Genomic DNA, 14,869 nt, shown 5'->3' with positions numbered 1-14,869 from the left:
TTGCTTGAGGGGGCCCTGCACTCGGTGGTCATCTACACTGACCATTAAAACCTTGCTTATTTGCAGACCGCCCAAAGACTAAACTCGCGTCAGGCCAGATGGTCTTTGTTCTTTGCTCGATTCTGCTTCACCCTTCATTACCGCCCGGTAGACAAGAACATTAAGGCCGACACGCTTTCCCGCTCATTTCTGTCTACCGACCAAGAGGAGGGGCCTCTACACATCATTGACCCCTCCAGAATAATGACTGTTGCTCTGTTCGACCTGTCTCATCTACCTCCTGGTAAGACCTTTGTAGCGACTCAGGATCGGAAGAGGGTCTTACGCTGGGGTCATTCGTCCAAACTGGCTGGCCATGCCGGCCAGAGGAAGACGCTTCTGCTCATTGCCCGGCATTATTTGCTCAAGGATGTTGCGGATTTTGTCGCGACTTGTTCCTCTTGTGCCCGTAAAAAGATACCTAGACACCTTCCAGCCGATCGTCTTCTTCCTCTTCCCATGCCTTCCACTCTGTGGCAACATATTGCAATGGATTTCATCACGGATCTTCCTGCATCGGCCGGTTGTACTGTCATTTGGGTGGTCGCTGACCGCTTCTCCAAGATGGCTCACTTCATCCCTCTGGCCGGTCTTCCGTCTGCACCTGTGCTGGCTAAGGACTTCATCCGTCACATCTTCCGTCTCCACGGCTTAGCCCTCCACATTGTCTCGGACCGAGGAGTTCACTTCACTTCTCACTTCTGGAGAGCCACGTGCAAGCTGCTAGATGTCTCCTTGGATTTTTCTTCGGCCTATCATCCTCAGTCCAATGGTCAAGTGGAACATATCAATCAAATCCTTACCAGTTTTCTTTGGCACTTTGTCAACGCTCACCATAGCGATTGGGTAGAGCTCCTGCCCTGGGCCGAGTTTTCCTATAACAACCATGTGAGTGAGTCTTCTGCTTAGTCTAGGTTTTTTTGGTTTACGCTCCGGATTCCATCTTCCGTCTCCTCTTCAGTGGACAATCCTGCCATGGAGTCTCTAGTCAGTGAATTTTCTGCGATTTGGGAAGACACTAGATCTGCTCTCCTTCAGTCCTCCGAGCGGATGAAGAAGCATGCTGATAAGAGACGTCTGGATCCGCCTCAATTCCGTCCGGGAGACGAGGTCTGGCTTTCCTCCAAATATGTCCGTCTCAAGATACCATCATACAAGTTGGGTCTGCTAGTCATCGGTCTGTTCGAGATTCTGAACCAAATAAATCCAGTGGCTTACAAGCTGAAACTCCCAGCCTCCTTACGGATTCCCAACTTCTTTCATGTGTCCCTCCTCAAGCCGGTTGTCCTTAATTCTTTCTCTGACGATCCAGGTACCACTCCAGCTTCCGTCTCCGCTGAGGACGTCTTTGAGGTAGAGAACATTTTGGCCATCAAGAGGGTAAGAGGAAAGACTTTCTTTCTTGTGGATTGGAAGGGGTTTGGTCCTGAGGAGAGGTCTTGGGAGCCCAGGGAGAACATTCATGCCCCTTGTCTTCTAGAAAAATTTCTTGCGGGCCTAAAGAAGAGGGGGCGTAAAAGGGGGGTACTGTATTGTCGGCGTCTCTGCCTCCTGCCGGGCAGAGACGTCGTTCCCGCTCACCGCCGTGTTCGTGGTCCGGTGTCCTCCAGCTCCCCTGTTGCTGCCCGGGGTGCGCACACCGCGTGCAGCTTCCCAGGCACTGTGCTTGGGGTGCACGTGCTCCCTCCCTCTTAAAGGGGCCGCGTGCGCCGTCCTAAAGTGTCCCTGGCCAATAGCCGGAGGACCACTTCTATTTAAAGCACCTCCTCCAAAATGGAGGTGCCTGTGCAAGGTTGTTGTTGTTTGTGTGCTAACACTCTCCTCAGCCCTCAGGTTCCAGTACCCGCCTGCCTGTCTCTCAGCCGTGCCCACCTGCCTGCCTACCCGGATCACCTGTCAGGCTACCTGCCGTGCCCGCCTGCTTGCCTACCCGGATCACCTGTCAGACCACCTGCTGTGCTCATCCGGTGTACCTGTCAAATTCAGCTATCTGACCAGTGGGAGTCGCCTGCTCTCACACAAGGTCGGTCCCAGAGTGGCACCTGGTTCACCTTTTCGGTCCCTCCTTGGTTCACGGAGTCAACTAAGCCACCGTGTGGCCATGGTCGGTCCGGGTTGACACTTAGTTACGCCCCTCAGGTTTCTCCTTGCTTCTCTGCACAGAGGTTCCACCACCCGGATCCATAACAACACCGACTACGACTCCGACTCCCTCATACATGGCTCATGTTTAAGTGATAAATTTACTGTAGCACAGATTAATCTCAGCTAAAAGTCTAGACCCTTAGATCAGGAATAGGACCGACATTTATAGGACATTTCATAACTTTCCCAAATTCTTCAGAAAAATATTCCCCACAAACTGCATTGAATTACTGTACCCAATTTATTATATATTTTAGGAGTCGAAGTCGGTCCATTTTATACCGACTCCACGACTCCGACTCCACAGCCCTGCTTATAAGCCATGCATGCTCCTCTGGGAAATTAAATATGCAAATTGTTTCTTCAGAGAGCATGAGGAGTGGAACTCTAGCCCCTCCCATTCGAAGCAGTGATCCTAAAATTCAATATTGACTCTTCAACGAGCATTGCAATATGATTTAGGATAAAAGCCAAACCATATTCTCAATTTTTCAGACATGGTGTTTCGGGGTGTTGCCCCTCATCAGTGCAAAGTATAAGTCTCCTCACTCTGCCATGCCAGGCTTGGCTTGTCACTCTCCACTAGGAGAAATGTTACCCCTTAGATCCCAGTCCAGAGCCTTTCACATAGCCAAATCAGATCTCATACTTTGCACTGAATAGGGGCAGCACCCTGAAACATCGTGTCTGCAACTTGGGATTCTAGTTTGGATTTTATCCTAAGTCTGTTAAAGAGTCGTTATTGACTTTTAGGATCGCTGCTTCCAATAGGTGGCGCTAGAGTTCTGGTCCTCTTCCTCTCTGAAGAGAGAATTTGCATATTTAATAGTAATATTCTAAATACTCCGCCCTGACGGAGGATCCACCCTGATCTGATAATACAAGTTCTTCTACCTAGAATTAGGAAATTATTGCTCTCCTATGCTCACAGGAGGAATTACACTGAGGTAGGTCCTGTCCAAACACACAGAGCTCACGGGTAGGATGGGAAGCGAATATCTAGATTGCCTTTTTTTTAGCTTGACAGCATGTTAATATAATTCAGCACATTCCAGCGCTAGTAATATCATGTTATTTGTGCATTTGAGCTGAACTTTAGCCAAACCCTTAATATGGTGTCTGAGAGGAGCCATCTGTATGGCTTGTTCATTTATCGATTTAGAGGGAGACTGGCACATAGGGCTCATTGGTGAAACTAGATCTGTATTCTGGGAAATGGAATATAGAACTGTCTAGTTGCAGAATTGCTTCCATTTCAGACAGCATCACTTAAGTCATTGTTGATTGTTTCCCAACAACATCATAGAAAGCAAAAGTTTATGCTGCTAATGTGTAAGTGCCCATGACACTAAATGCTACCGTGGACTGTGCAGGTGTCACAATTCCACCCTAAATGTGTCTGGGATACAGTTAGGATAGCTCAGCCATCCAATTTGGTGCTGGGAAGTGCTGAGCTGTCTGTTTTGATTGATAGCTCAGCCTGCTAATCTAGTGCTGAGGCTTGCTGACGCTGTGAGCACTTTTACAACCCAGCCGTCCAATATGGTGGAGGGGCATGCTGAGCTGTTGGTGTTTTGATTGACAGCTCGGCCGGCCAATCTGAGAATGAGAGGTTCTGGGCTGCCTTCAGGTGTTCCCTGTCCCAGGTGATTGCCCAGCTACTTAGCAGGACTGTCAGTCATAGATTTCTGCCAGACATACCTTTCAGCTCTGTGTGGTTTGTCTCTCTGTGCCTTGTGTTCTGCTTTTGGATCTTCTTGCTGTTTGACCTTGGACCTCGTTCTGACCATCCATTTTGCCTGCTCCCTTTGCTCTGATCCACTTAACTCTTGGTATTCTGACCTCAGACTGTTGCTTGATTATGCCTCTGTCACTTCCCTCTGTTTATGACGTACCCTCCTGCCTTTTGACCTCGGACTCCTTGACTACCCTGACTCACTGTTTGTCCGCGAGAAGTGACTCGGCGTCACAGCAAGTTCTCAAGCTGTGATTCCCATTGTCTAGCTGTTTGGTGGACTCTTTGGGTTCATACCTGCGGTAGCCATTCTGTTATGCTCCTACTAAATGAAATATATTACGTAGAAGTTGGAAAGTATGTCAATTCCTTAGAATAAAAACAGGCTGATTGCACGGTCCATGTCGGCACTGCAATTTTCAGAGCAGCCGCTGGTCTCCTAACCAAACTTGAAAGGTTCATACATGCTTATGCGGCTGTTGAGTTTGGGTTAAGAGATTCACTAACTCAAACTCAACAGCAGTTGGTCGCAGTCCGAACACAGATGTGTGAAACCAATCTAAGTTGGGAAAACTATTGTCCTCACTTCAATATTTTCCCTTAAGTGGATGACAACTGTATTTTATGCACCTGCTTAGAGTAGGTCACACATGGATGATGATCAGCCATTGATGGAGCTGGATCAAAATTTGCAATTAATCAATCCAGGCAGTATGTGAACATGGTGTAATTGTGGAAAAAACCGGGGTACCATGTATGCTGGTGTACTTATCTGACTATCATCTGACTATCACCATGGAGATGCACGACATGTCTCTAAGCGGTTGTCGTGTGGACACAGTCCATGATCACACATTTTTAGACGTCATTTAACTAGTGATATATAGCTAAGAAACATTGTGAAACACAAATGTGAAGCAGGCCAACCCTTACATAAAAGTCGGCAGAACCCTCAAATATGGGCAGTATCAGTCCACCTTTTAATCTGTGTGTGGGCCGTTTCGAGTCACTGTGAGGCAGGCTGCTGCCAGTGATGTCTGGTGGAGGCTGTCTCATAGAAAACATGGAAGCACTCAGCCAAGCGTTTCTGCTAGGGGGAGAAAGCTGGCAGCCGATCAATCATACAGATAGGTATTAGAAACAGTAAACCCAAAAACATGATTGCTGGGGACACGTCAATACCTATGGGTACTATGAGTATTCACGTGCCGTGCCAGCAGCATAGCTCCAAGATACATATAGCAGCAAGAGACAAAAGGAGCTTTTTGATGCAAATAGGAAAATATTTTATTAAATATTATAATACACTATAAAAATTCATGAAGAGTCCATAAAAGGATTTTATAAACGATGTGTTAGAAAAAGAGCAGACACCCCAACAGAGTAATCGGCCCTCGGTAGGCAGTGCGGGATAGAGATTATGATAAAGCACAACCAAAAATCAGCACATAAGACACCTGGCCAGTTGGAGGCTTAAGGGACAGGGAAGCAGACAATGCTGCTATAGTACCCCACAATGAGTCAAAGCCAAGGAGATGAAAGGCAACAGGTGGGAGACATAATAGTGCAATATGCTGAGAAGTGGAGTATAGGTAAACAACAGTAACAGGGCACTTACCCGAGGGCTGAGAATCCCCCAATGGGGATGAAAGGGTGCAAGGACACCTACCCAACGCACGTTTCGCGTGGACAATGCGTTGCTTTCTCAAGGGATGGTGTAATGAAGCCCTTCCAGGACCTTTAAGTAACCCTGGCAACCGGTCACGTGTAGTATCACGTGGCCGGAAACCAGCCAATGGCGCTGCATATAACGGCGCATGCGCGTCCGGCAAGCCCCGCCCCCCCACCACGCGCCCGGCAGTCAAGCCCTGGGGGTGCGCGCACCACCGTCAGTCAGCTGAGCCGGCTGATGTAGGAGGGATGGAACCTACCCCGACGACTCATGTGAGTACATATACATATCCTCTAGTCCTGCTATGATTTACTATCTATCTATCTACTTATATCTATTTATCTATATCTAGCTGTCTTTATTCATAATAAGGGGACTTCCCTGATAGATGCACTTTGCACTTTTTATGCTTAAGATAAGTAATCGAGTCCAGCATTGCCATTTAGTCCACAATTTTGGGCGTATTTACCTGGTTACCCCTGGCTGGTATAGAGCGATTTGATACTGTATGGGGCTATGTTATAATATTATTTTTGCATCTATTTTGAGAAGCTGTGCTTCCTGTTATTTATGTATGATGTTGATGGATGGAAACCGAAGGTCTCTGTTTTTTTAATTATTTGTTGTTTTTAAAGATTGGAAATAAAATTTACCTTTTATCTACAACTTTATCTATCTTCCTTTGAAGCTGGGCCGCTTTAGCTTGAGCTTTTTTTGCGTTATAGTCTCTATCATGCTGGAGAAAGCATTACACTCTTGTTATTATGCATTATGCCACATACCCTCCTAATGTGGACAAGCTACACCATGCAGAAATAATGTTTTATCTTTTGAGGCTTCTTTATTGTTTTTTAAGTATTGTTTTGCAGAGGTGGAATGGAATATTTTAGACTTTATGAGGCTGTGTGAGTCACAATAAATAGTCAGATCCTACTACAGACTGACTATGGGCACCTTACAATAAAGACTATTGCATCTACCAGGACTCAACTTGCAGCCATGTAATCTCGGTCAGCAGGAGAAATTCCTGCGCTGGCTTGTCAGGGGAGCAGCTGTATTCTGTGGATGCTCTGCTTTAAATATATTTCTAGCCGCAGTCCTAGCCTGCAGTTGAAGAGCTCATGGCTGCAGCGAGATTCCAGGCACGCGCACACTAACTCCGCACTACAGCACCGGCTCACCGGCAAACAGGCTGCTGCAGTTTTATAGGGATGGGTGCTTTGTGGCTTTTAATTTATGATTTAAGCAGGATAATAAATTCAGGTAGTTTACTAAATCTAATCAGTATTACCATTATGGTGAAAATGATCGATTAAACTGTCTCATGAGAAAGAACGGGTGTTCATAAGCTGTTCACAGATCCCATATATTTCTAAATACCACAGAATAAACAGATTGAAAATGAACAAGCGGTCACATTGCGTTCATTATGAATTGTACTTAAGGCTTTTCTGTGTTTGCTTAATTTCGCTACAAGCCCAGCTCTACAGAACAAAAAGAGTTTCCTACTTGGAAATAATGAGGTTTTTGCTGTTGCAACCTGTTCCAGGACAATGAAGTTAGGGTATGTGCCCACGTAGAGTTTTTCAAGCGGATATGCTGCGGAATTTTCCCCTTCTCCCATGACAGCACCACCTGAGAGAGGGTATCCGCCCACCAAGGACAGGAACCTACTGAATAAAAAGGCGGTACCTCTCCTCCGCATCAGTTTTTGGTTCCTGTCTCTGATGGGAGCCTCACTAGGTGGTACCTCACGTACCTGGATTATGGACGGTGCGGCCTGGAGGCCGTGGAAGCAGCAGATGGTCCCTGTTCCCAGCCCATCTGGCTGCTGCCCGGGTCTGTGTGTGGGGAGGAGGTGCTGTTTTTTTTTTTTTGGATTCCTCCCTGCGTGCGCCGGGGCCTGCGGCCGGGTCTGCGCCTCGCAAGACGAGCTGAGCGCGCCGGCCGGCAGGTCTTCCGGGTCTGCGTACGTGGGGGCGCGTCGCACCCTGTGACGGAGCGCGCCGGAAGTCCGGGCTGAGCACGCGCGGGGTGCTGGAGCGTCCTATCACGGAGTGCGCCGGAAGCCGGGTCTGCGCATGCGCGGGTGGAAAGCCGCTATCCCGTTGCAAGCGCGCCGGGTGCCGCTGGGCTGCGCACGCGCAGAAGGGAGCGTATCTGCGGGTAGCGCGCCAGCTGGCTGAATTTAAATTTAAAAAAAAATAAAAAAATTTTTTGGGAATGAGCACGCTGCCGGAAGGGGAGGAGCCTAAAGGAGGTGGAGCCCTACTGCTTTTAAGGATGGGGAGCAATCAAGATGGCGGTGTCTGCATCCCCGCCATGATGAATGAGGAGCCGCAGTCACCTGGGCAGCAGCTGTCACCGCCACAGGAGGTACAGCAGCAGCCGCAGCCATCAAAGCAGCGCAAGCAGCTTAAGCAAATGGAACATCGAGAATCTTCCCATCGACAAAGTCACAGCAGTGGAGGGCGTGCGAGTTCCGGCAAGACTGGTCAGAAAAGACTTCGTCAGTCCACCTCCGCCAGATGGGAGCCCTCATGTGAACGGCAACCACCGCATCCGGTACCTTAGTCTGAACGGCAGTGTGGTGAGTGATCTTCGTGAAAGTCTCACCCTGAATAATGTGCTCTTCTCTCTCTCTTTTCCTCCTTCTTCTCCTTTCACTTCTTGGGGCAGGAGGCGAAGAAGTGTAGTGCTAAAAGTAAAAACAGGGAGTGTGCTTTATGCAAAATCGGTCTTCCCACCTCCTATGCCAAAAACCTTTGCTCTGACTGTATTCAGAAAACCATTGCGGAGGAGTCCCCCAGGTTTTCTTTAGAATTAAAGGATCTAATCCAAACAGAGGTCAGAGAGTCTTTAAAGCTATGTGCCCACGATGCAGAAATGAAGCAGAAAATTTCTGCAGCATTTCTGCATCTCCCTGGCAGAAGAAAACGCATGCAGATTGTGCATGCGTTTTTCCTGCAGAATACATGCGGGTTCACATGCGTTTCCGCATGCAGATTGACAAGCACTTTCCAGGCGATAGCATCACTTGGAAAGTGCTTGACAACTAGGTCACACTGTATAAATCCATGCAAACAGCATGGATTTATACAGTGTGAACCGTAAAAATTAAAACAAATAAAGCTATACTCACCCCCGAGGCCCCGGCGTGGCTGCAGCGCTGCTTCCTGGCTGGTTCCCGGCTGCCGGCATATCGCGATGCAGAGCGGTGAAGGGCCTGCGGTCACATGACTGTGACGTCACCGAAGGTCCTTCAGCGCTGCTGGCATTCAGAGAGAAGACGCCGGACAGGTGAGTATAAACTTTATTTGTTATTTTATTCTTTTTTTACAGGTACAATGGTACCCAGGTCTGGATGAGAGTCTCCTCTCCTCCAGAACTGGGTACCATCCGCACATAGAGACGCATAGAAGCCGCTTGTAAAAATGTACAGTTGCGGTTTCTGTGCGTCTCAATGCAAGTCAATGGCGGGAGTTCCGCTGCACTTCCGCAAAATTAAATGACGTGCTGCGGATTTTTGTACGCAGCATAAACGCTGCGGAAAAATCCGCAGCATGTGCACAGAACATGCGGAATCCCCTTGGGGACCATGGGGAGCGGATTACCTAGCGTTTCACAAGCGTTTCCGCTGCGGAAATTCCGCAGCATAAACGCTTGAAAAACGCTACGTGGGCACACAGCCTAAGAGGCTTAACCTCACGCAAAAAGAATAAACGAAAACTAGTTTCTTCAGAATCAGAGGAATCAGTGGAGTCCCGTTTTACAAGAGAACTGCCTTCCTCCTCTAATCTCTCCTCATCATCATCGGAGTCTTCGGATGATGATGGGGGGGGGCAGACCTTGTTTTTCGGTTGATAATACTGAGAGACTAGTTAAAGCCGTCAGAGGGACTATGGGTATTACCGATACCAAGGTGCCCAGAACAGTCCAGGATGTTATGTTCGGGGGCTTAGACCAAAGGAGGAGACGCTCATTCCCGGTCAATGACAGGATTAAATCTCTGATAGAAAGGGAATGGAAGAAACCGGAGAGGAAGGGTCAGCTGCCGTCATCCTCCAAGCGGAGGTACCCCTTTGAGGATGAGGATGCGGCTAAATGGGACAAAACCCCTAAGATTGACGTGGCCATTTCAAAATCTTCAAAAAAATCCACTCTGCCCTTTGAGGATTTAGGAGCCTTAAAAGACCCGCTGGATAAAAAAGTGGAGTCCTTCCTTAAACAAGCCTGGGAGTCGTCAGCAGGGGCCCTTAAACCGGCAGTAGCAGCCACCTGCACCTCTAGATCTATGATGATCTGGCTTCAACAATTGGAAGACCAGATCAGGGGGAATGTGTCCAGGGAGAAAATTCTATCGGGTCTTCCTCTTGTGCAGGGAGCGGCTGCATTCCTGGCAGATGCATCGGCAGATTCAGTTAGGCTGGCTGCCCGGTCTGCAAACCTCTCTAATGCAGCCCGTAGGGCGCTATGGCTCAAAAGCTGGCCAGGGGATGTGCAGTCAAAGTCTAAACTGTGCTCAATCCCTTGTGAGGGGGACTTCTTGTTTGGCAAAGGTCCAGATGACATCCTAGATAAAGCCGCAGACAAAAACATGGATTTCCCACAGTGTCTGGTTCCCGGTTTAACAGCTCCTTTGGGAAGAGAAAATACAGCCGCAGTAAAGCTCCCAGAGACCAAGGAAGCTGGAAAGACAGAAAGCCGTATAACAGAGGCTTCATGTTCGGGGGTCCCTCCTCCGAGAATAAGAAAGCCCCTAAGTGACAGTTCCCCCCAGGTGGGAGGAAGATTGTCCCACTTCCTGCCTGCCTGGAAGGAAATTTCATCCAATCCTTGGATCTTAGGTATAATCAGGAGGGGGCTCACATTAGAGTTCAAAAGCAGGCCCAAGAACACTGTCAAAATATCAGCCCGCAGGAGTTTAGCGGAACAGATAGCCTTACAGCAGGAAGTTCTCTCTCTGCTCAGGAAAGGAGTTCTGGTGGAAACACCTGCACCCGAGCAAGGAAGAGGATTCTATTCGACTCTCTTCCTAATAAAGAAGCCGGACGGCTCCTTCAGGACCATTGCGAACTTAAAGAGGCTGAACGACCATTTAATTTACAGGCCGTTCAAGATGGAAACAATAAAATCAGCCATAAAGATGTTATTTCCGGACTGTTTTATGTGCGTCCTCGATCTGAAGGACGCCTACTACCACGTCCCGATTTTGCCACATCATCAACAGTTTCTAAGAGTAGCTGTACAATTCGGCAGGCACGTAAGGCATTTTCAGTTCGCAGCTCTTTCCTTTGGCATTTCCATGGCGCCAAGAGTCTTCACAAAAATTATTCTGGAGGTCACAGCGCACTTGAGGGAAAGAGATATTCTGGTCATCCCTTATCTCGATGACTTCTTAGTAGTGGGCAGATCAAGTCAACTCTGTGCTCTAGCCCTGGCGGACATCATGGCCTGTCTAAGACGCCTAGGTTGGCTATTAAATCTGGAGAAGTCAAGGCTGGAACCAAAGAGGGTTCAGTTTTCCTGGGTCTCATTCTGGACTCAGAAAACCAAACCTGTCTTCTGCCAGAGGAAAAGAAGCTGAAGATCAGATCCCTAATATCTCAGGTTATCAGCAATCCAACCATGACCCTGAGGAGTGCAATGTCTCTGTTGGGTACAATGACGTCTTGCATCCCGGCGGTTCAGTGGGCCCAGTACCATTCCAGATGTCTTCAACAGGAGATTCTGGCAGCGGACAGGCGGCTCAAAGGTCACCTGAATGGGAAGATGTCTCTTCCAGATGTCGTGATCAACTCCCTGGACTGGTGGACATGTCCGGTCAACCTATCTTTGGGGGTTCCTTGGACCTTCCAGGTGTCGGATACAATTACAACAGACGCAAGTGCAGAAGGTTGGGGAGCTCACCTAAGGGATCGTTCTGTACAAGGCCTCTGGTCGGACAGCGAGACAAGTCTCTCTTCCAACACGAAAGAACTGTTGGCAGCGAGAAACGCTCTAAAAGAATTCAGTTCTGCTCTTCAGGGTCCTCACGTCAGGATAATGTCAGACAACAGATCAACAGTCTATTTCTCATTCCTCATTCTCCATTGATAATTTAAGTAAAGAGATCAAAATACTCAATAAGTCTGCTATTTCAAATTTTTATTAATGTTATCACAAGACATACACACACCCCATAAAATCATGTCAATAACCCCTAAGACATAGAAAGCCCCAATAAAATTGAGGCAGTGTGGTCAAAAGGTATCACTATAGGCACATAGAATTAATGTAGTTCACAGAGTAAAAGTGTAGGATTATATCAGTAGAGTTCCAGACCTCTTAGTTACGTGGGATATGCCCCATATCCCTAGTGGATTATCACAAAACATGCATAAATAGAATACATACCCATATATATAGGCCATAAACAAATCATATGACATTTACAAGAAATTGCAGATTTTTACATAGAGGGATATATTCATATGAGATTATCATATAGCATATATAGACTGAATACAGGTCCTCATAATTTAAGGAAAATATCCCACTATACAAGTCATTAGATTATTATGTAACACATATAGGTAGAGTATAAATCCTCATAATTTGAGGGATATTTCCCATATACAAGCTAGTAGGATAATCTCAATGATCACAGTAATTATAACTTGCATATAAGCCTCATAGGCTAGTATATAAAACCAGATGCATGTCACCAGTCATAAGGATCAGAACAGAATCCTATTCAGCAAACAAGTGATATCAACATTGTAATACCCCCAGGGCAGGCATAATACAAACCAATGCCAAAGTATTGTGAGACCACACTGCCTCGTACCCCAACGCGCGTTTCGCGTGCTGCTTCGTCGGGGGGATCAGATCTTCAGGTTTGCCGAGAGTCGGCTGGTCACGCTCTCGGCACTGCATATAAAAGGGGAAGAGAACATAAAGGCCGATTTCTTGAGTCGTCACACCTTGAAACAAAGAGAGTGGGAGTTGAATCCAGCCGTTTTTCAGCAGATTGTGGGTCGGTGGGGACAGCCCTAGATAGACCTATTTGCAAACAGACACAATCGGAAGACCGAAACCTTTTGCTCCCTGAATCCAAAGGAGGGGGCGTTTGCGGTGGACGCGCTGCAGATTCCATGGGATTTTACTCTAGCTTATGCCTTTCCCCCTTTAGTACTGATCCCTACTATCCTGAGGAAGATCCGAGAGGAACGGGCGAGGGTTATAGTGATCGCCCCGTTCTGGCCCAAGAGACCATGGTTCACTTGGATGAAGAGAATGTCCCAAGCAGATCCATGGGTTCTTCCGGACATCCCGGATCTCCTCAGGCAGGGCCCAGTCTGTCATCCCCAAAGAGCAGGCCTGCATTTGACGGCCTGGATTTTGAGAGGTCGCTATTGACGCAAAGGGGGTTTTCTCCGGATCTTGTTACTACCCTTCTGGCAAGTAGAAAGCCGATAACAACTAGAATCTATGGTAGAACCTGGGCTAAGTTCTTGTCTACCTCGGGTCAGTCTGCCAAAGGGAGGATTCCTATTGAGGCCATACTAGAATTCCTCCAGAAGGGGTTAAATATGGGACTAGCCACCAGTACTCTTAAGGTGCAGGTATCAGCTCTGGGGGCACTGTATAATTATGACTTGGCAGCAAATAGATGGATCATTAGATTTATTAAAGCTTGTCATAGATCCAGACCTATTCCTATTCCAAGAATGCCTCCTTGGGACCTTAATTTAGTTCTGGAAGCGTTAACCAAACCTCCCTTCGAGCCCTTAGAGAAGGTTTCAGAAAAAATCTTAACTTTAAAGACTGCTCTACTGGTAGCCCTGACATCAGCTCGTAGAGTCAGTGACTTACACGCACTATCCGTTAACCGTCCATTCACTCAAGTATGTACGGATAGAGTAATCTTAAGACCAGACCCAGCCTATCTTCCAAAAGTAGCCTCCAAATTCCATAGGACGCAAGTAATCACTCTCCCTTCCTTCTATCCTAATCCTAGGGATTCTGAGGAACATAAGCTTCACACCTTAGATGTTAGGAGGGTGTTAGTCCGGTATTTGGAAGTTACAAAAGCCTGGAGAAAGAGTGACGCCTTATTTATATCCTTTCAGGGGGCTAGGAAAGGACTTAAGGTTACAAGGGCGACCATAGCTAGATGGGTCAGGGATACTATTACCTTAGCCTACTCTTCTAGCAATCTGCCGGTTCCAGAGAACCTGAAGGCCCATTCCACCAGAGCGGTAGCTGCTTCCTGGGCTGAGAAGGCGGATGTGCCCATCGACATCATATGTAAGGCGGCAACTTGGTCATCCCCCGCTACATTTTACAAACATTACCGTCTTGACCTTTCCTCTTCTACTGATCTGTCCTTTGGTAGGAAGGTGTTGCAAACGGTGATCCCTCCCTCTGGTATTTGATCTCTATAAATCTCTCAGGTGGTGCTGACATGGGAGATGGGGAAAAGATCCTAGTTACTTACTGGTAACGGGATTTTACAGAGCCCATGACAGCACCCTATTAATTCCCTCCCCTTTATCACTGTGGTGTGCACTTTTTAAGGTGTTTAGTACAAATATTGAGGTGGTGGTTATGTATTAACCTGTCTTCGGAGGCCCTCTCATGCTCTGAAACAAAACTGATGAGGAGGAGAGGTACCGCCTTTTTATTCAGTAGGTTCCTGTCCTTGGTGGGCGGATACCCTCTCTCAGGTGGTGCTGTCATGGGCTCTGTAAAATCCCGTTACCGGTAAGTAACTAGGATCTTTCCGCAGCGTAAACGCTATGTTATCCGCCCCCCATGGGCCTCAATGTGATTAATCAAGTTCAATGCCCATGCTGTGGATTTTTCCGCAGCGTTTTTGCTGCGGGGAAAAATCCGCAGCATGTTCATTAATTTTGCTTTTCCGCAAGCGGAATTGCCTTTGCAGTGCAATAAAAAACGCAAGGCAATTCCGCATGTGGAAATCGGGCGATAAACGCGTGCGGAATTCCGCATGCGTTTATCCGGGAGAGGACATGCAGAAATGAAGCAGAAAATTTCTGCTTCATTTCTGCAGCGTAGGCACATAACCTTAAAGGGTTTTTCTTAGATCCTGGCCAGCTTCAGAAAACCCCATTCTGGAGCCAGTCTGTTTAAAAAAAGCTGTGGTTGAGGGGTGTGGCTTGGCAGGACATGTGAGCAGTCACAGGACAGATCAGGAGCAATAGCCTGTAAAAGTCTCCACTGGGCCCTAAATAGTAATAAAACCAGAGATAACATCTCCCTCTGAGCTCCTG

General features: G+C 47.5%; 1 protein-coding gene across 4 annotated transcripts in view; it reads left to right on the top strand.

The window, feature by feature from the left end:
• BAG5 (BAG cochaperone 5) overlaps positions 1-14,869 on the top strand; it is a 53,393-nt gene that overhangs the window by 27,478 nt on the left and 11,046 nt on the right. The window contains exon 1 of one of the 4 annotated variants that reach the window (XM_073638609.1): positions 3,056-3,131. The exons of the other annotated variants lie outside the window; for them this stretch is intronic. The gene's annotated coding sequence lies outside the window, so the exon portion shown is untranslated. Of the gene's footprint in view, positions 1-3,055; positions 3,132-14,869 lie in introns of those variants that run through there. 4 annotated transcript variants of the gene reach the window in all.

Source organism: Phyllobates terribilis, unplaced genomic scaffold, assembly GCF_046119375.1.
Source record: "Phyllobates terribilis strain yellow unplaced genomic scaffold, ASM4611937v1 Scaffold_7__3_contigs__length_470593459, whole genome shotgun sequence".
Taxonomy (NCBI): domain Eukaryota; kingdom Metazoa; phylum Chordata; class Amphibia; order Anura; family Dendrobatidae; genus Phyllobates; species Phyllobates terribilis.
This window is presented reverse-complemented; position numbering and strand designations above follow the sequence as displayed.